This window comes from Carya illinoinensis, chromosome 9 (assembly GCF_018687715.1).
Source record: "Carya illinoinensis cultivar Pawnee chromosome 9, C.illinoinensisPawnee_v1, whole genome shotgun sequence".
NCBI lineage: Eukaryota > Viridiplantae > Streptophyta > Magnoliopsida > Fagales > Juglandaceae > Carya > Carya illinoinensis.
The window spans coordinates 35,942,830-35,964,517 of record NC_056760.1 but is presented as its reverse complement, the minus strand read 5'-3'; positions in this window follow the sequence as shown (position 1 = coordinate 35,964,517).

Sequence of the window (21,688 nt, the reverse complement as noted above, 5' to 3'; positions counted from 1 at the left end):
AGATGATTTCTTACACTTTTAATTTTTGATATTAAGAAGTCGCAATGATCTTCTAATTCTTATATTGCAGCTTGTCTACTTTGATATACATGATATCTTTCCATCATTGAGTCATAATCTAATCTCATTCATAATTGTTTTTCTTTAAGATACTTTATCCTTTCCATTAAATTATTTAATTCAAGTCTTGTATTATATTTTAAACAATTTAATTCATAACGATCACAAAAACCAATATCATGAGCGTAATAGTTCTTCATGAAATTAAACATAAACAGAATAAACCAACAATAAAATAAAATAAAAATAAGATATAATATACCAATATAATAACAAATGGCTCTTATACCAGCTGTGTATCAAGATATATAATTAATATATAATAATAATTAAATGCATGAAGTGCAAAATATAAGGACAGGTGGTACAACAGTCCTTGATGCATGAATAAAAGTAAAGGACAGCATATGATGAAATTAACTTAATTGAAAACATAATACTTATAAGGAGATTAATTCTCAAATGATTGAAGAGCAAGAGACATGAAAATGAGTTTACAAGAGAGAGTATTTTGGAGATTAAAAGTGACGAGAGAATGAATGGGAATGGCTTCAAATGAGAAATTTTGAATGCCCTTTTATGCTTACAATCAATCTATTTATAGACACCACAACAGTAACAAACAATAATTTATAATGATATGTCTGACATAAATAGTAACTCCAATAACTCTTACACAATTAAACATTAAATAGGTGTGGACGGCTAAACAGTAAATGGACAGCTGGATGACTGACTTTTTTTCAAAGAGATAATACTTCTAACATATTCTGATGGGCATCTTGAACAATAATCTAAAAGAGATAATGCTTCTGACATATTTTGATGAGTATCTTGAACAAGCATCTGATAATAGACAAAAATGACAATAATCTTCTAAAATTACATAATTTGAGGGCCATAATTTGCAAGTTTTAATTCAAACGGATCTTAAGAATCTATCATCTGTGACGGATAATATGGCGAGTTGTCTTGAGAATGAGAGGCCTGTTGAGAGGGAGATGCTTGTTGTAATGGTGATGATGTTGCTTGCTGTGCAGGAGATGATCTGACTTGATAGTCTTCTTCTTCATCACTGTCTGAGACTTGTGACATTGCCTCAACTAATTTTCTCAAGTCCTTTTTACTGGTAATAAATGCTAATTGAGTCTGAAATCTGCTTCTCTGAACTAGAACTTCAGGGGTCTTGGTAATCTTTGAAAACATGTTTACAACATGATCATAATTGTACTTTTTCTACCATTTTATAGAATCTTGGCAGGCTAAGAACATAATGTTTTTTAGAGAAGTATGAGGTTTAATGACATATTCTCACTTCATAATCTAGTTTAATTTGGTTTTAAAGAAGAAAAAAAGAAGTGGTGGACAATGTGATAATCAAGGTGGATAATCATGTTGTAATGTAAAAGCATGGAGATTTTCCTGGAGAGGAATAGGAAAAATGAGAGATTCTGGTCCAAATGAATCCCACCATGTTAGGAACCATTGTATGATTGTTTTAATTTCTTGTAATTTGTCAAAATGAAGAAACCAGGAAGGACGCAAATTCTTGTTCTGTCTTAAAAACATTTTTGTCCATGCTTGCTGATAATCATAATAATCAATATAAGGAGATCATATGGCTAAGAAAATCTTCTCGTCAGATAAGTGTTTTTTCCCCATTGTTCTAAGGTAAGAACTTGTTTAATAGTGACTTTGTGAAATGCAATAATCAGAGCTGCAGGTGGAGAAGGTTGAGATTTGAGAGAACAATGGATTTCATAAATAATAATAGAGTCTGTATATAATAAAATAAATTCATAAAAATTCTGGGTCTTCGTAATGTTTTGTAGAACATAATACCAATCTGGTAATAAAAAAGCATCAAGTAATTTTTTAGGATTAGATAGGTGCTGCAATTCAGATTAAATAGAAAAGACTGAGTGCCAATGGATTTTGAGGATAATAGGAGTTGTAGAAGGCTGAAATAATGATAAAAGATTGATAATTTGGGAAGGAGTAGATGCAGAAGAAGTAACAACTTTTGAATATGTTGGTAATTTTGGAGAAAATAATGGTGAAAATGGATTATAGGATGACCTAATGTTTTGTGATAATGTTCCTAATACCGTATAGGGTTTTGGTGTGGCGAAAGGACAATGTGAAGAATAAGAATGAGACGATGGTCTTGTATAAGAGGATTTAGACTTTACTCTAGATTTCGAGGAAGACATGATTTTTCTTGTAAGAATTCTCGTGATAGAAAATCAAGAAAAGAATTAGAATTTCCTTTAATATGTTCAATATCAAAATAAAAATTACTTAATATAGCTTGCTATCTAGCAAATATTTGCTTAGTAGCCAAGTTTTTAACATCTTTAATCAAAACTTCCTTGGCTGATTTACAATAAAAAAACTTTTGATTTAACAAATCATCTTGAAACTTAGAAATACATAATACAATAGCCAAAATTTCTTTTTTAATAGTACTATAATTATTTTGTGTAGGATTCCAACATCCAGAATGAAATCAAATAATCTGTTCCGTTTCATTTGATAATTTTTGTTTCATAATTCATCCTTAACCAATATCAGATGCATTTGTTTCAACAATCTTAAAAGCATTAGGAGATGAGAGTCCTAAGCGTGGTAATTTCTTAACATGAGTCTTTATTTATTTTATAATATTTGTATGTTCCTTTGTCTATGGAAGTGGATTCTTTTTTAATCTTTTGAATAATGGTTTACATAATGGTCTAAGTGTTTGATAAAAATCAGCAACATAATTTAGACTTCCTAAAATTCTTTGTAGTTGTTGGTTATCTTTTATTTCATCATGAAATTTATTAGCAAATTTTATATCCCTACTTATTGGTGTAATAGTTCCTTGATAAATGTCATGTCCAATGAATCTAATCTTACTTTGAAATAATTTAACTTTAGATAATGAAACTACTAATTCATTTTGTTTAATAATTTGAACAAAAGTATTTAAATGCTTCCAATGTTGTTCAATAGATGAAGAGAATATTAATACATCATCTATATAAACTATAGAAATATGAATGAAATGCGTAAATATTTCATTCATGACTAATTAAGAAACACTTCTTTTTAATTCTGTCTTTTTTTTTTTTTACATAAAAAGCAGTATAACTCCATGGTGATTTACTTTTTCTAATAAGTCTTTTAGATAATAAATCATTAATTTCTTTTTTACAAAATTCTAATAATTCATTATTCATTTGGATTGGTCTGGCTTTAGTAGGAATATTCTTTTCAGAAAATTCTTTTTCATAAGGTAATTCAACTATATGTTATTTTTTACTCCAAAAGGCATTAGGTAAATTGGAACATACTTATTTTTCAATTATATTTTTGAAATTAATAACGAATCTTTTAATTGTTCTTCAATCCTTTTATATTTTAATTTTTGTTTTAAGAACTTTATTTGTTTTTCTTTTCTTTTAATCTTATTTTTTGTTAAAAAATTAATTTTTTTGGTTAATGAAGCTTTTTTTAAGGAATTAATTTCTTTTGAGACCAAAGAAAATAAAAATTTAAAATAAATTTTTTTTCTTAATAATTTAGTAGAAATTCATTCCTCTGTTACTAAGAAATGGTAAAGTAAAGTAAGGAATTGATTTCCTAATATTACCTAGTGTTGATATTTTTTACTAAAATAAATGTTGTTTTAAAGCAAATTCTATTATTGCAAATATGTGCATTTGATAATTTATAATTTGTATTTAATTTTGCTCCATTAGCTTGAGATAATATCTCTTTTATTTTTTCAAAATACTTAGAAGGTATTATTCCTTCTTGTATACAGTTTTAAATCTGCATCTGTATCTAATAAAGCGATTGCTAAAAAAAAATTCTTCATTAATAGAGATAGTTACTTCAGTATACTATTTTTAAAAATTTATTTTATTAAGTATATTAATAAAATTATTGGATTTTGTTTTTGATAATTATTGCTGAGCTTTCTTCTTGCTCTTTTTTAGGAGTATCAATATTTTTATCTATTTTTAATAATATAATTTCTTGTAATAATTGTTCAGTAGAAACTTCAAGTTTAATATTAGAAGCTTTCAAGTATCTAATTCCTTTCTTTATTTCATTAATTTCTTGTTGTAAGTTTTTTAAAGTAATATTTTGTTTTTCTGTTTTGAATCTATTTACTATCTCTAGAAAGTTATATGATGAGGAAGTTGAGGTAGGTACAAAAGTGATTTGATTAGTAAAAGTATTCTTTAATTTTTCTAAATATTCTTTTATTTCTTATGGATTACTAATCTTATCTATTAATTCCAATATAATATTTTCATGTGTTGATAATACATTAATAGCTTTGTTACAAATACAATTATTTTTATCTAAGCAATTACAAACATGTATCTCATCTTCTTCTGACTCACTATTAGAAGATTGTTCTGAAAAACTTGATTATTTTAATTGATAAATTTCCTCTTCTTCTGAAAAGCTTTCATCTTCCTCACTTGATTGTATAAAAATATTTAGTAATTTTTCTTTTACTGTTTCAGGTACATCTAATTCGTTAATTTCTTTTTTAACCTTACAATTTGATAAATAATGTCCAACTTTTACACATTTATAACAAACAATTTATTTTTTCCTTTTATTAAACTTTTTTGTACTTTTTATTGGTTTAGTATATATTTTTTATGTCTAGTTAACGAACACATCTTGCTTAACACGGTTCAGAGGATTTTTCAAAAAAGTTAAAGGGTTAAGTAAGCAGGTTCCTATGCTAAATTTTGTATAAAATGAATGGACTAAAATTGATTCTATGAAAAATATGTATGTTTTGTTATGAAAATAAAACTTGAAAGCAACCTCGGTCATTTTATATGTATCACTCAAGGAATCTGAATAAGTGAAAATATTTTCTGTCATAACTAGTGTATACATGAGCTATTTTTAATATGTTGTTTTTGAACTGTGTTAAAATAAAGCGAATATGAAATCTGAAAATTTGTATATGTTATGTGGAAGATGTTCTCAATTTGTTTCGATATGATTTGAATCTATTCAGTACTCTATTTTGATATGATTGGGCATCTGAAAACTTTTGGCATAACTTTCTGATTCTGTATCTAATTTTGTTTTTGGTTCTGCTTCGATGATTCTAATTCTGTGATTGTGATGGTATCAATGGTTCTTTTCTGCTATGATATATGGCCCTATCACAAGATATAATAGTGACCTCTAGCACTGTCACATGATATTACAGTGACCTCTGGTTCTTTTAGGGGATATAATAGTGACTTCTGGCCTTGTTACGGAATGTAATAGTGATATTTGGCCTTGTCATGGAAGATAATAGTAACCTCTAGCCCTGCCAAGGGATACAATAGTGGCCTTTGGCCACACTGCTTGATATAATAGTGGTCTCTCTTCTAAGTGCATTACTTTGGGTAACGAACAGTGATAGGTTTTGCTTAGTTAACCATAGACATGCACAACCGTACCACGGGGGTTAAATATGGCCTCTGATATGATATTACAAGATGCTTTGATATGATATGACATGATGATGATGCTCAATTATGCTATGCCAAAGGAAACTTTTGAATATGAATGTTTTTGAATTGTTCGCTCAGATATTTTTAATAACATGTTTTGTTTTTGTATTCTGAAACTAAAGGTTTTGTTTTGTATTATGAACTCTATAAATGCTCATATTTAAATACTAGTATACGTTCTCTTCTTGCTAAGTTATTGATAATTCACATCTTATCTCTACAATATTTTTCAGATGAAGCAAACGTTTCAGCTGAGAATCGAGAATAGAAAGCGGGGACAAGATTGTTGAGTGTATGGAATAAAAACGGAGATTACTAAAGACTATTTTTCAATATGTTGATTCATTCTATTGATATGGTTTATTGGGATGTTGACACCTTTATTAAGTCTTAAGGAGTTATCGATTTGTTTGTTAGATTATTATTTTAATGACTTGTAAAGGGATACATATGTATATTTTGTGGAATTAGATGAACTTTTATTTATGGAGTCTTTGAGAATAGATGAGGTTATGTTTATGGAGTCTTTTGGAATATCTAATTGTATTGTGAAAGATGATTTTAGGCAACAGGAAGTAACTCTCCCACTCATCCAGACACGGGGCGTTATAGTTAATATCAGAGCCAAGTTCAAGGTGCTGTAGAGCCTAATATATGAGGTCTTGGATTTATACAAACTTTAGGAAATAATTTTCAGAATTGATGTTTAGAATTCTGCTGGCTTTAGGAAATATTTTTGCTTATATTTAAGGTTTTCAGAATCTGCAGGTTTTGAGAATATATTTTATGAAATTTGATGTGCTAGATTTTGTGGATTTTGAGAACTGGTTTTGTGACATTTGAGGCTTTAGATGGAAATTTGTGATTTAGATTGTAGAGCTATACATAGGCTGGAATGAAAACTAGGCTTCAGAGTTGGTAGACTTTAAGGTAAGAATTGACTGAATAACGGGTTTAGATTCTAATCAAGAATGTAAGTTTGTCTTGATGGCAAGTAAAGATTATCATATGTGAATTCTAGAGTGTAGGCCCCCAAAAAAAATGGTAAGGTTTATTTTTTTAACAAACTATTGATGAGCATGTTTACTTAAATCTAGTTTAGTATATGAGGAAGAATGGGTAAGGTAAGAAAGTTTTGATTTGTTGCATACATATATTATTTAGTAGTTACATTTATATTTAAATTATTATTTTTTATATCATCGCTGAAACGTTTAACCAAGTATAAGTCTTCCAGGATGGTAGCTTGTCGTCGTGTTCGAAATCTTGTAGACCCGAACGCAACTAGTGAGGAGGGCAGATGCATTGTAGAGCAGTTTAATCAGATGCACCCACCCATTTTTGATTGAAGAGGTGACCTGACCCTAGCAGAGGATTGGATTTAGGACATTGAAAAAATCCCTCACGTCCTTAATTGCACTGATAAGTAGAAGGTACTATACTCCACCTTCAGGTTGACCAAAGAGGCTAAAAGATGGTGGATATCAGAGAGAACCATTAGGGAAACTGAAGGGATGGGAATGGTTAGCTGGCCTCACTTCAAACAGATTTTCTTTGACCGTTTCTTTCTAAGAACAATCAGGGACACTAGGGCTAAGGTGTTTGTCGACTTAGTGCAGGGGACTAGACTATGATGATGCACCAGTACACGGCCAGATTTGTTGAACTGTCACGCTTAGCCTCTTATTTGATACCCAATGAGGAGAAAAAGACTTGAAAGTTTGAGGAGGGACTGAATAACTGGATATATGAGCGACTGGTGGCCATTCAAGTCTAGAATTTCACAAAGTTAGTAGATAAGGCCACAATACTCGAGCAAAGTTCAAGAGAAGTGCTGAACTTCAAGAGCAAAGGAAGAGGTTGACACCATTGGGTTTTCCCTCAAGCAAGAATCAAGGATTACGAAAGAGGATGAATGAAGTGAGCAACTCGAGCCAGAAATAGGTGCGAGACAATCTACAAAATAACCCTTGCAAGTTATGCAACGTAGTACATTTTGGGGAATGCAGAAGGGAAAGCAGATGTTGTTTTCAATGTGGTAAGCATAGCCACCTTGTCAAAGATTTTCCATGGCAATCAGATGGGGGTATGAACCCTAACCCGCCTTAAAGGACTGATTCAGCAGCACGAGGCAAGAATCAACACAATAAAGTGTCGGCCTAAGTTTAACACAGTACAAGTACTCTAATCCTTCTCTAACAAAAAATTATATAGTGTTATTTAACTTTGGGGCATTATAGTTAGGAATGAGTATCTGATCTTTGTTCCCATAAAGTTTTGGTAAGAGTTGTCGTGGTAGGTGTGAAAGTGGATTAGTTACAACAGTGATTTATTTATGAGATTTTAACCTAATGCATTTGGGTAGAATTATTAGAGTTCACAATGGGAGATTGGCATGATAGCTTAGGAGTAAACTTTGTAAAGATTTGAAAACTAGTTGACTTGAGATCACTTAGGACTTAAATCTCGCCTATGGATTTTCAAATTTTTAGGATTATTAGGAATAATGGATTCTTAGGGACCACAATTTGGACACCTTCATGAACCGAGTGTGAGATTAGATATCCAAGACTTTGGAGACTTGTGATTTTGCTTTGCATATGAGGGATTATATAATGTGAAGTCTCTTGTTTACTATTTGATATGAAGTTAAGTTCAGACCTTGGTAAAGTTATTATTAGACTTTTAATCGATCCATTGTTGAGGGTTACATTTCTAAATGTTAACTAGACCTTGGAGTGTATCACGATTGATACTATGTGTGCAAACTTGTAGGCCTAGAGGATTAGGAGGTATTTGAGGCATCATGCTTACATATCAGGGGCTTATAAACATGAAACATTAGGTTCAACCGAGAGAGAGAGAGAGAGAGAGAGAGAGAGAGAGAGAGAGAGAGAGAGAGAGGATTAAAATAGGTGTGGAATGGATGGATGTGATGGATAAGTGTGTAGGTTTTGCTTGAGGTTTTACCAAATTTCAAGGACGAAATCTTTACAAAGGGGAAGGATGTAATACTCAAGCCAATTAGACCCAAACCCTAGCCTAGGCCTAGGCCCATGGATTTTTTTTTCCTTCTTTCTTTTCTTCACTATTATCTTTCCCTTAGCCCCAATAACTCCGTTCCCCTATTTCATGCAACCTCCACTCAGAGCCACCTCTTCCCCCACGAAGCAACTCTATACGTTCCCTTTCTCTCTGTAACTGCTACACCCTAACTCCCTCTCTATCTCACCATGCCCAACTCTCTCTCTTCTTTGTTTCTTCCTCTTAGTCTCTCTCTATTTTTTTTTTTGCTTTCTTTTCAGATCCACCCACTCTCTTCCTCACGTTCTCTCTCTCTAAATCTCAATTAAACTCTCTCATGTACCCTCATCCGCTTCTCTACACCATCATGTCATAGAGACTGCCTCTGCCAGGCCTTCACGCCACCCTGACATGATGCTCTAATATGATATGACATGATGCTCTTATATGATATGGCGTGATGATGATGCTCAGTTATGCTATGCCTAAGGAAACTTTTGAATATGAATGTTTTTAAATTGTTCGTTTGGATATTTTTTTATAACATGTTTTGTTTCTACATTATGAAACTAAAGGTTTTTGTTATACATTATGAACTCTGTAAATGCTCATGTTTACATATTAGTATATGTTATCTGCTTATTGAGTTTTTCATAACTCACACCTTATCTCCACAATATTTTTCAGATGAAGTGAACAATTCAGCTGAGAATCAATAATAGGAAGTGGGTACAAGATTGTTGAGTATAGGGAATAAATACTGAATTTACTGAAGACTATTATTCAGTAGGTTGATTTGTTCTAATGCTTTGGTTTATTGGGATGTTGACAACTTTTTAAGTCTTAAGGAGTTGTCGATTTATTTGTTAGATTATTATTTTAATGACTTGTAAAGGGATACATATGTATATTTGGTGGAATTAGATGAACTTATATTTATGAAGTCTTGGAGAATGGATGAGGTTATGTTTATGGAGTCTTTTGAAATGTCTAATTGTATTGTGAAATATGATTTTAGGCGATAGGATGTGTAACTCTCTCGCCCATCTGGACACTAGGCATTATAGGTTTTTATTCTTAAGAACCGGTACCACATCAGATCGCTTACAAATCGAACCTAACCCACCGATTCGGTTCAGTCTAGTCCAATTCAACTGATTTACATTTTTTTTAAACCCCAAATGTTTAAAAAATGCTTAAAAAGGAAAAAAATCATTTGCACTGGTATGTATATTTGGTGTGCACCCTAACATTTTCTAAATACAAAAAAACAATTCAACTTTTTCAAATCTAAAAAAAAAAAAAAAAGAAATATTATTAACAAATTCTATCATAACAATATTTTAATTTTATAATAATTTTATTCAACTTTTTTCTCTCATTTTCCAAAAATTCATAAAATATCTTAATTCAAACTATTTTACTATTATTCACAAATCATCTCATCTCTCTTACTATTCAAATGAGGTCTTATTTTATATTTTATTTTTAAATCTTTAAAAATAATGCCAGGTCATACTCATTAGTTGATCGGTGTAGGGCAAGCTTAAGGGTATAACAGAATTAATCATTTAAGAAACAATTATAATATAAACGTTGTAGTTGCATATCATCTGTCTATAACTTAATGTTACCACCACCATAGTACGTCTTTGTCGACATCAACAAGTCTCGAGCTCCAAGTAATATATATATAGAGAGAGAGAATACCTGGGCACCGGTTGGGCTTTTAACCCTCAAATAACAGCCCTTCAGTAATTGGCCGCCATGTATGCGTCTCGTGGTCTCCATTTCTAAACCACGATTCACCCAATCCGTAGTCTTTCACTCCCAAAATCGTCTTTCACTCCTAAACCGCAACCCAGTATTCCATTCCAGGTCCCATCCCCTCCTCGACTCCTCGGACCCTTCTCACTATGGTGGTTCGAATCGAGATGGCTTCAGACCCTTCTTGCTGCAATGGTTCGAATCGTGACGGCAGCCCATCCCGTGACTGTGGCAAGGAGACAGACAGATTCAAAATTGCGACATATTCAGAAACCCTACCCATCCCGTGACCGTGGCAAGGAGATGGACAGATTCAAAATTGCAACATATTCAGAAACCCTAGCGACAACTTGGGTTCTTTCTTTTCTCTTCAATTTTTTTTTTTTTTTTTCAGTTCGTTTCTCTTCAAAATCTTGGCTAGGTTATACTCGTATTCACTTTGTGGGTTCTTTGTTTTCTCTTAGATTTTTGGATTTTGCTTTGTAGATTCAGAAACTTAGAATTTTCCATTCATTTCTTTTCAAAATCTTGGCTAGGTTCTACTACTTTGTGGATTAATAAACTACTCATTGATAGTAGACAGATTCACTTCGTGGGTTCTTTATTTTCTGTTAGATTTGTGGATTCATAATCTTAGATTTTTTTGTTCCTTTGTCTTCAAAATATTGTGGATTAATATCGTGGATTAATATTGTGGATTCAGAATCTTAGACAGATTCACTTTGTAGATTAATATTGTACTACTTGAGTTGTTATCAATTGCTTCTAATTTGACATCAATTTTGTGACTGCTTAATATGAACCATGGACCATGAACATGAATTTATATACCTTTACCAAATGAATATACTCTTGCGGTGGTATAGTATCTTGAAGACTCGGTTTGAAGACTCAATATGCTTTAAGTTATAGGGCTACTTATGGTTACTTTGCTATTTCTCATGGTTCTTATATGTAAGCTTGTTGAACTTTAAATGTTTTCAATAATTATGGGTTATGATAGTTTATGCTTTTAGAGTAGTGATTACTTTCTTTGATATTATGACAGAGAATGAAAAGTTTGGGTTCTCATTCCGGTTCAAGTTCATGGACTGCATGAGAAGAAGACATAGTTCCACTAGAGAGATAATCTTGCTATTGTGGCATTCAAGCGAAACTACGGATTTCTGGGAAGTCTAAAAGTTTTGGTAGAAAATTTTACAACTATCCAAATTATAAAAACAAAGCACAATGTTCATTTTTTGAATGGATTGATCTTCAAAGTTACCAGAACAATTGCTGTAAGATAATGTTGGAGTTAACTGAGTGAAGGAATGAGAGGGTACTTCATGAACGTCTCGGCATCGAATAATCCAAATTCCAAGCAATGGAGAAGAAGTACAAGGGAATATTGAAAAGCATTGATCTTATCATGGTCATTTTTTTTCTTATTTTGTGTTGTAATTTTAAAGTCTCCAAAAAACTACAATGTGTCTCCGCCAATGCTACCCAACTGTAACCCATTGTAACTTTTGGACATGTTTTGAATGTGAAGGCTTATACAGCCCTCCAGTTGTTACAACTATGCTGAAGTTCTCTTTCAGCCTTTAGCTTGTTGTATAGCTTCTAGGAATATTTCATTCCATCATTTTTGGGTTTGAAAGCTATAATGGGCATCCTGTGATGTAGTGAGAAATTGTATGTGTTTGACCAGATTGGTTATGTGCTTTTTTGGTAATTAAGAAAAGTCTCAGTGTGAAGACTTGATCCATGATGTGTGATTTTCGAACTATATCTCTAGTAATAGTTTTAGGACTTTCTAACCACAGGAGCCTCTTGAAGAGTTTCAGGGATGTGTGGCTACTTAATACTTTCGAAATCAAACTTTGTTTTGCTATCTGTTTCGATCCACTATAATGGGAGTAAAACATTCATTCCCATGGCATGCTAGAAAATATAAACCGATCAATATGGGAATCAGGGAAATTGTAATCTCAGCATTTATATGGTACAGATACATTTAACAATCAATACATTAAACTGATGTAAAGTTCCAAAGTCAATAACATTTAACAATCAAGTAACTACATTAAAATTAATAGACGAAAAAAACTAGTTATGACAGTTTAGGACATAACATCCATCTTCATAGTCTAGTCTGATCCATTCTAGAACACACGAAATACTACAACACCATTGGTAATACAAATTAGATTCCGCTCTTCAAAACTCGCAATAAAACTCATAGACTTCCACATTACTCCCTATCACATCAAAATAAAAGACATTAAATTAACGTTCAGATAAATATAAGCTAAATTAAACGTAACAGAAGAAAAATAAATCACATGCATAATATAAGATAATTTGCACTATGAATCCAATGGTTGTGATATGTTGTCAGTTGTTGGCCCAAAATCCCTACATAAAAAACAACAAAACACAAATTTTACTAACTTCTTCAATTAAAAACCAATGAACCACAAATAATTCAAAAGCTACTATACCTTACTAAAGGACAATTTTTTTTAGCATGTCCCTCATTTTTGAAAATGATACAACGTCTTTTCTTTGTTGTTTGCGTTTCTTTTGGATTTTTCGATCTCAAAGATTTTGGTTGGCCTTTTGTTGGCACCCGTGGAGGGTCTTGGACCGTTTGTAAAAGTTCGAAACAACTTGACTTCTTAATATTTGATCATCATTGCAAGTCTCTCCTTTATCTGAATAATGTGTTTCCTGAGTATCTACATGATCTTACATTGCAAGTAATTCTTCGTGAACCTTCTCTAATGCACGGGTGAGGTGATTGTGTTTTTCTTGTGACTGCAACCCAAGTTCAACAATGTCATAAAGTTGTATCATGGACTTACTTTTTCTCATCGTAGGATCATCTAATCCTAGTCGAACTTGCCCTTCAGGACTTGGTATGTCAGGAATTGGTCAACTCTTAGCATTAATAGTTCATCTTTCTAGAACATAATTATCTAACTTAGCTTTCTTGCAAAAAACACACCAGATATGTTTACAAAAAATCCCCATAAACTCCCACATATGGCATGTACATGTCGCAACACCTTCACCACTCTCCAATGTGATATGGTAACAGGTGTTTCTTTACCATAGGGTGTCACTCCATATGTCTTGCTTTCACCTTCTTTGGACAATTTTCTTGATATGTACCGTAGACTATCAGACTATCAAACAGCTCATCATGGAAGATCATAAAAATCTTTCTTATATAAATCAGTGTCGCCTCCTCTTCAATTTTAAAAGGTGTCTTCAATATTGCACGAGTAAATTTCGTCCGCACATCCTTCTCTTTCTCTTTAAAGTAACGTGCATCTATAGCCACCTCATACTAATGAACAAAGTCACTAACCATAGTACTTGAACGAACATAGTCTTTAAAAAATTTGTTCATACTTTCACTCCGTTGAGTTGTTGATATCCCAGCACAGAATGTTGAACGCAAGTAAGCTGGAACCCACTTTTCTCGTCGAATGTAAAGATTTTGCAGCCAAGTATTTTCTCCTAGATCATACTTCACCAATATCGAAACCCATTCTTCTTCGAACTCATCAGTTGTAATTGTCTCATAGATGCAATGATAAAAATCGCTTTGAAAGTCCGGAAACTTGTTATATACATGGGCCAAGTGTTCAAGAAACTTTTGGAAAATGTGCCACAAGCACAACATATGAGTTATATTCAATAGTACCTCTACAATGGCCTTCACCATTGCCTTATCATCATCGGTAATTATAGTTGAAAGGGCACACCCGAGCATTGCCTCTTGCCATGTTCTTAATAACCATGTATATGATTCGGCCGTCTCATTAACTAACAAAACACAACCAAACATGATGGTCTGATGATGATGGTTAATTCCTGAAAACGGCACAAATGGAATCTTATAAATGTTGGTCAGGTACATGGCTTCAAATGTGACAACATCCCCAAAATATTGGTATGCCGATCTTAATCAAGCATCAGCCCAAAAGCAACTTCCCATACACATATCCTTATCAACTTGCATGGAATACACAAACCCAGGTTCTTTAAATTGGCGATTACAAAAGTAGGAATATAGTCGTTATGCATCACCCTCTTCAAATACTTTTCTCCTTTTGGTTCCTAAGAAATTTTCTACATCCTTGCCAATACAGTCAACATTGAAGTCACTACCTAATTCTTTACTCAACACCGACATAATCTTCCTTGTCGGTACCCCAGACTTATTCAAAGTCATTATAAGTTTTTTTTTGGACTTTAGTGACTCCCTTCCACATAAGAAACTAGTACTTCTTGGTGTAAGTAAAACATGGTTATGCCCAACCACAAACTTGTTGACTATCTACTTTTCACCATATTTTTTTATACCCATCAAGGCTTTATATCCAATCTTTGTCTCAGCAGGTTCAGGAATTGTTCGTTCTTTTTCTTTTCGACTTACCTGCCAAAATTCTTCCCTTGTGCAAACATAGTCTACTGCACATAGTCTTTTATCACCTTTCAACAACCGAGTATGATTTGTCCGAATTACAAAACCTACTCGTCTTGCATATGCCTTGTAAAATGCTTGGGCGCCTTCCACATCGTCAAATAATATATCAATGTATGGCTCCGAAGGATGACTACTCGAATTGACTCCTCCGTCCACATTCAATCCATCTTTAACATTCACCTCATCCTCAACATCCACTCTGTCTTCCACATTCACATCACATTGAATGTCTACACTTTCAACTTCAAGTTCTTCACTATCATAACAAGAAATTCATTCCTTCCATACAACAACACAATGTTATAAAATCATTAGTTATTCAAAATCTCAATCGAGTTAATGCAATATCTAGATGCTTCAAACAAATATTGAATGTGTTTAAAGGGCATCTTTCATCAAACACTATCCTAAAGAATATAATGCACTCTATTTAAAGCCAATTCGTTCTTATCATGGCATACCGCATACATATTTTATCTTGATTCATTTTTACCCACTCTAGATTGCCATTTTAGATTTTTAAATACTTTTCACTACTTTTATTTAGTATGCTACTTATTTTTTTCTACTTTATATCGGTGAGTACAGTGATCTATGTACTCAGTCTTTATAGAGCACGATCTGTTGCAAATAGTGATGAACAGTCTGAGCAAATAAGCACTTGTAGCATACCTATCTCAATGCGTTCTCGTAATATTTTTTGTACTTCCAATATTTTTAGGTCGATGGTTTTTCTCCAAAATCAAACCTTCTTGTTCCATGTTTTGGATTAACCATCCCTTGTGTGATAGTCAATTTTGAATGAATGAAATGGACATACCATTGGCTCAAGATTCACAAAATCTTTTTACTTGATCTAAGATTTGTGATTTATAGGTTATTTCGAAATAATCTCAAGATATGTTTGGGTAGATAGACTTAGAGGGGAGAATATGGATTTGAGCTCTTTTAAAATCCAATCGAAATAATTTCAGAAATTTCAACTTATTCTATCAAATAGTTGGAATAAATTTCAATCCACTTAATTTCTAAAATCCATTCAAACCAAAAAAATTAGAGAAAAATAGAGAAGAAGTACTTACATAATCATCTTCCCAAGTTCCATCCACGCGATTTGCCATGAGAGAATCGCACAATTTTTCGATGCCCGACGGTTGCCGTGGAACGAGGATAACTATTGGCTGGCGAAGCAAAGAGATGGAAGAGATGAGCTTCGATTTTGTTGATGGTGAGGTCTGCCTCATGCTTCGATGGTGAGGATAGTGTCAAGAATGAGAAAGTGAGACAAAAGGGAGGGAGGGATTGAGTGACCTACGTTTGTGATTCGGTGTGGATGGGTCTATGTAATGGTTATTTGGTGTGATATCTTATGTAGCCCCTCATGATAAGAGGGCTGTTTTTCTCATAAAAATGGCCGGACCGCTCCAAAGCGGCTCTGATATATATATATATATATATATTGGGCTATTTTTCAGCAAATAGCAGACACTAATTATATTTTGACACCTGGATTATATCACATTAAGTAAAAAAATTACATCACACTGGATTATTATCTGCATCACCTCTAAGCCCGAGTAGTCAGCCAGAGAGAGAATCAGAGAGGGTCCCTTTTTCTTTTATCTTTCTTCGATTTTGTATTCAATCGAATAATGCTGGGTGTAAAGCCACCAATTTGAAGTCTCAAAGCCCTTTTTTTTACTTCATCATTTTATTTTTCCTAATCGGATTGCAATCTCCATATCGTTGTTTGATCCTTTGAATATCACTATTTTTTTTTTGTTAACTCTCGTAATGCCCATAATAATTAGCCCAACAAATAAAATAGTTGTTACCTCCCTGTCTGGTAATCTTTAGGAACCACTTCCTAGATTGTTTCATCCATTTTCCCATTTTCCCCTGTTCTTGCTAGAGAACTAACCAAACCCTACAATGCAACGAAAATAGAATCCAACCCAAGGCTTAATAAAAAACTCACGAGATCCATCCTTTCAAAGGAAAGCACCATCCCTTCAAAGAAAACTCACGTTGACGCTTTACATTGGTTGTGAGGCTTGCAAGGTTGGTTAATGGTTACCCACTTACCCTCCATTTGCTTGGTAGTGTTTTTGTGAAATTATGCAATTTTTTGAATTTTTTTTATCGATTTGATTCCTTACTGCTCGGGGATGCGAAGCTATGGAAAAGAGTTTGCGAAGAGACGCCGACAGAGATCAACCTTCTTTTAGAGAACTAGAAATACCTTCTCGCCAGTCTCGTTTTTCAGGTTCTCTATTTTAATTGATTGATGGATTATCCCAGTTTTAATTTCATAGACAATTTCTCAGATCTCTATTTCAAGTTTTTCATTTGTCCTGATAGATAGTGTTAGGCCTACATGGAGGTCGCCCGTTGAAGGGCTGCTGTTTGGAGTGGAATAGCTCAATCGGTTTTAAGATCTACTCTATATATATATTATTCCCTTTCCTAGGAGTGAAACTGAATAACCACTTTGGATATTGCTTCATGATGCCTTGTTTCAAGTCTTTCACAAGCTGTCTATGTAGAATTTTATAGAATAAATATGAAAGAAAATTGGGCAGAGTTTTGACAATATAGTGATAATCCCGTGAAGGTATTTGTCCCACAAGTTAGTAATGGACAAATGGGAATTTAAGTGTGTTCATTGTGCACAAATGATCCCTGTTTATAGACCACGAGGTACTGGTTGGTAAGGAACACAATCATTAGTTAGTGACACAACATTTTGACTAAATCAAAAGGTTGTCTCTTCACATTTCCTCAACCATCACTCTCACAGGAACCATCACCATGGAGAGTGTGTCATTTTAAGGGGTACACGGTTTAGTGATCACACCCCTTAGAATTACATCTCTCACTTGATCACATATAACGATGATGATACAATAGAATATTTTACCTTGATATCAATATAAGCTTTCCACTACTCAACTCTCATCTACATACCCCTGCAAATCGGCATCAGAGTATGACAAGCCTGTACGTGCACACGCTTTTATCATTACCTCATTTGACTGCACCCTCCACCATTGGTGCTCTCACTGATCACCACATATAAAAGGTGACTTCATTTCACTAAAAGAAATCTTAGTGAACGGCATCAATTTTTCTGTGATTGGATCAATAATCAATATCCCTGTCACAATTGATGACTTCAACTGAATACATAACACATGTATCGACCTGCACTAAATTTTCATTAAGTACTTCCTTTAAAGGCTAAATTTCCTAATCACTTTATTAGTGACTTTACAAATAATCAACCAATTTTTTGGTTAACTAACTTGCGCTCAAATTTTATCAAGTACTCACCCTAAGGTCATTTATGATATTTTTTTTAATCACTTTATTAGTGACTTTACAAATGGCCAAAATTTTTATTCGGGTAAATCACCATAACTCTATTTTTCTAGTTGTCCCTAGAATTTCTTGAGTTATGCATGTCAACCATGAGGTTATTTTACCTAGGTATCTCTCAACCCCATTCGAGCCACATGTTCTCACAATTTCTCCAAAGAAAATCCCTTGGTCATCAGTTCTACTACCATCTTGGTTGAGGAAATAAAATTAACATTGACTTCGCATCTATATCTAAAATATAGTGACAATGCATATAAATGTGTTTTCCCTTAGAACTTGTGTTTGACTTTTTATTAATGAGTCAGCAGACTAATTATCAAAAGACACATGATTGATTGGTTCTTTGGATGTACCCAAATTTAAGTTTTCAAAAAAGCGTTTCATCCACACTGCATTACTCACTGTAGTACGACAAGCAATATATTTTACTTCCATATTAGACTTAGCAACACAGTCTTGTTTCTTACTCAACCAAGAAACTATTATTCCACCAAATAGAAATATATATCCACTTGTTGATTTTCTATCATCTACATCACTTCCAAAATCAGCATCACTATAGCCAATTAATTCTATATCACTGATCCCAAAACACAATTTCATATTTTTGGTACCTTGTAAACACATTAATATACGTTTCACTACTTTTCAATGTTCCTTACCTGGATTGGATTGATATTTGCTTACCAATCCTACTGACTAATGTCTGGTCTTATACTTGTTATTTCATACATAGGCTTCCCACAACTTGAGCATATGGAACTTTAAGCATTTCGCTTATTTCCTCCTCATCTTTTGGACACATATTTTTATTTAAAGCATGACATTTGCAAACAAATATACTTAAAGATTTACAGTTTTCCATACCAAATCTTTTAAGTACTTTTCTATATATTTTTCTTTATCTAAATATAACATCTTTGAATTTTTATCTCTCAAAATTATTATACCAAGAACATAGGCGGCTTCACCCATGTCTTTCATTTCAAATTTAGATTTCAAGAGTTCTTTTGTTTTATTTATTAGATCTGGATAATTATTTATCAATAATATATCATCAACATATAATGATAATAATGTTACTTTATTATCATTTTTTCATATTTTTTACTAGTGATCTAGTGAACTCATTTTATATTCAATTTCTAAAATGGTTTGGTGAAACTTCAAGTACCACTATCTTGAAGATTGCTTAAGTCCATATAGTAATTTCTTCAATCTGTAGACTTTTTCTTCATATATTTTAATTTAGAATCATTTTGGCTGAATGATAAAGCTATCATCTTTTAATTCGCCCTTAAAAAAAGCTTTCTTTACATCTAATTGAAGTAATATCAAATTTATCCCGGCAACAATAGACATCATAATCCTTATGGACATACTTCACCACAGAGGAATATGTGTCCACAAAGTCTACATCTAGTTGTTGTGTATATTACTTGGCCACGAATCTTATTTTATACCTTTCTCAACTACTATCAACTTTAAATTTTCTTCTGAGAACCCATTTGCAACCAATAGTTTTTCTATCTTTTGGAAGATCTATTAACTCCTAAACATAATTTTTGTTTATCGATTCTACTTCATCTTTGATCTTTTCAAGTCATTTATATGAATCGACACTATGACAAAGAAAGGGAAGTTTATAAATAAATAAAGACAAGACCTCTATTAATTTTAGTAGAAACACATACAAGGAAGTCAGGGGGATCATTCTGAGTATTAAGATCCTCTTCATCTTATGAAAAGTATTTGGGGTTACTTGCTCTTATTGGCAGATCTTGTTACCAAGCTTTTACTAGCATATTGGATAGAGTAAGAAGCTGGGCCAGTAACTAGAAAACCAAGCTCCTGTCCAAAGCCTTGCCCACTTGTTGCATGGGTGTGTTCAAACTACCTAAATCCCTTCTAAATAAAATTAACCAAGTGATGAGGTAGTTTTGGTGGAACCAACAATAGAATGAATGAAAGATTCATTGGGTTTCTTGGAGTCAAATGGAGAAGGCCAAGTCACTAGAAGGCTTGGGTTTTAGGGATTTGGAAAGCTTCAACTTGGCACTACTTGCAAAACAAGCATGAAGGTTTATGCAAAACCCAGAGGCTTTAGCTAGTAAAGTTTTCAATCTGAAATATTTTCCTACAACCTCATTTCTTGAAGCTAAATGGGGTGCTAACCCATCATTTATCTGGAGAAGTTTATTTGCAGCAAAGAATCTGGTGGAAGAGGGATCTCCATGAGTAATGGTGAACAAGTAAGGATTTGGAAGCATCGTTGGATTTCCTAGCCATCTTCTTTCAAAATCCAAAGTATGCCTGTTGTGTTGGACTCTAATACAAAGGTAGTAGCTCTCATTAACTCAGACACAAAATGTTGGAATGTTCCATTGATCAAAGATTGCTTTTCAAGTAGGGAAGTGGAGCTAATTCAACATATGCATGTCAGTTTTTCAAATTGTCTAGACAAGTTAGTGTGGAGGTGTAGTATGAATGGCCTTTTTATAGTTAAATGTGCTTACCATTTACTGAAGGAATTGATAGAAAGATGGAAAGGGCAATGTTCAAACTCTAATTCTGATAGACAAGTCTGGTCTCTAATCTAGAATAAGTGTTCCTAATGCAACTAAAGTTTTCATATGGAGAGCATGCCTGGATTCTCTACCAACAAACTTAAATATTTTTAAGAGGAAGGTTGTTGAATCACCTTTATTTCCCATTTTTCAGCTAGAAGAAGAGACAGGTACTCATGCAATATGGGAATGCCCTGCTGCAAAGGATGTGTGGTGCATGTGTGCTAAAAAGCTTCATAAGTGAGGTTTTTCTGCTGTCAGGTTTTTGAAGTGGCTTGCAACTATCTTTGAATTGTTCGACTGAGAGCTAGTGGAGGAGATTTTTTTTTTTTTTTTTGAGAAAAATCATTTCATTTCCTTAACAAGAGATTACAGACATATCATTTCTTACAATCTGTTAAACACATCTTGGAGTAACTTCAAGTTCTAACAAATCTTCAGAAAGGGTGAGGGCATTCTTTGCCAGGGCATGTGCTGCTTTGTTGCCCTCTCTTTTAGTATGAACTGCTGACCAGATAGCAAATTGGTTCAGCACTCTTTTGGCATCTTCCGCTAGTGAAGGAGATTGTCACAACAGCTAAGAAGATATGGCAAAGAAGAAATACATTTCTCTTCAAAGGATCTTTTACTCATCTAACAGAAGTTATGATTCAATCAAAACAGGAAACCATCGATTTTCAAGCTGCTAATAAGATGGAGAGCAACAATGAGGCAGGTTTGAATGCCAACATTACTAGCTAGGAACCTCCTCCTATTGGGGTCTACAAAATGAACTGGGATGCAACTCTTAGTAGGATTATTGGCAAGGTGGGCATTGAGATAATAGTAAGAGATAATGAAGGGCAGGTTATTGCTACAAAGAGGATGCATGAAAGCTT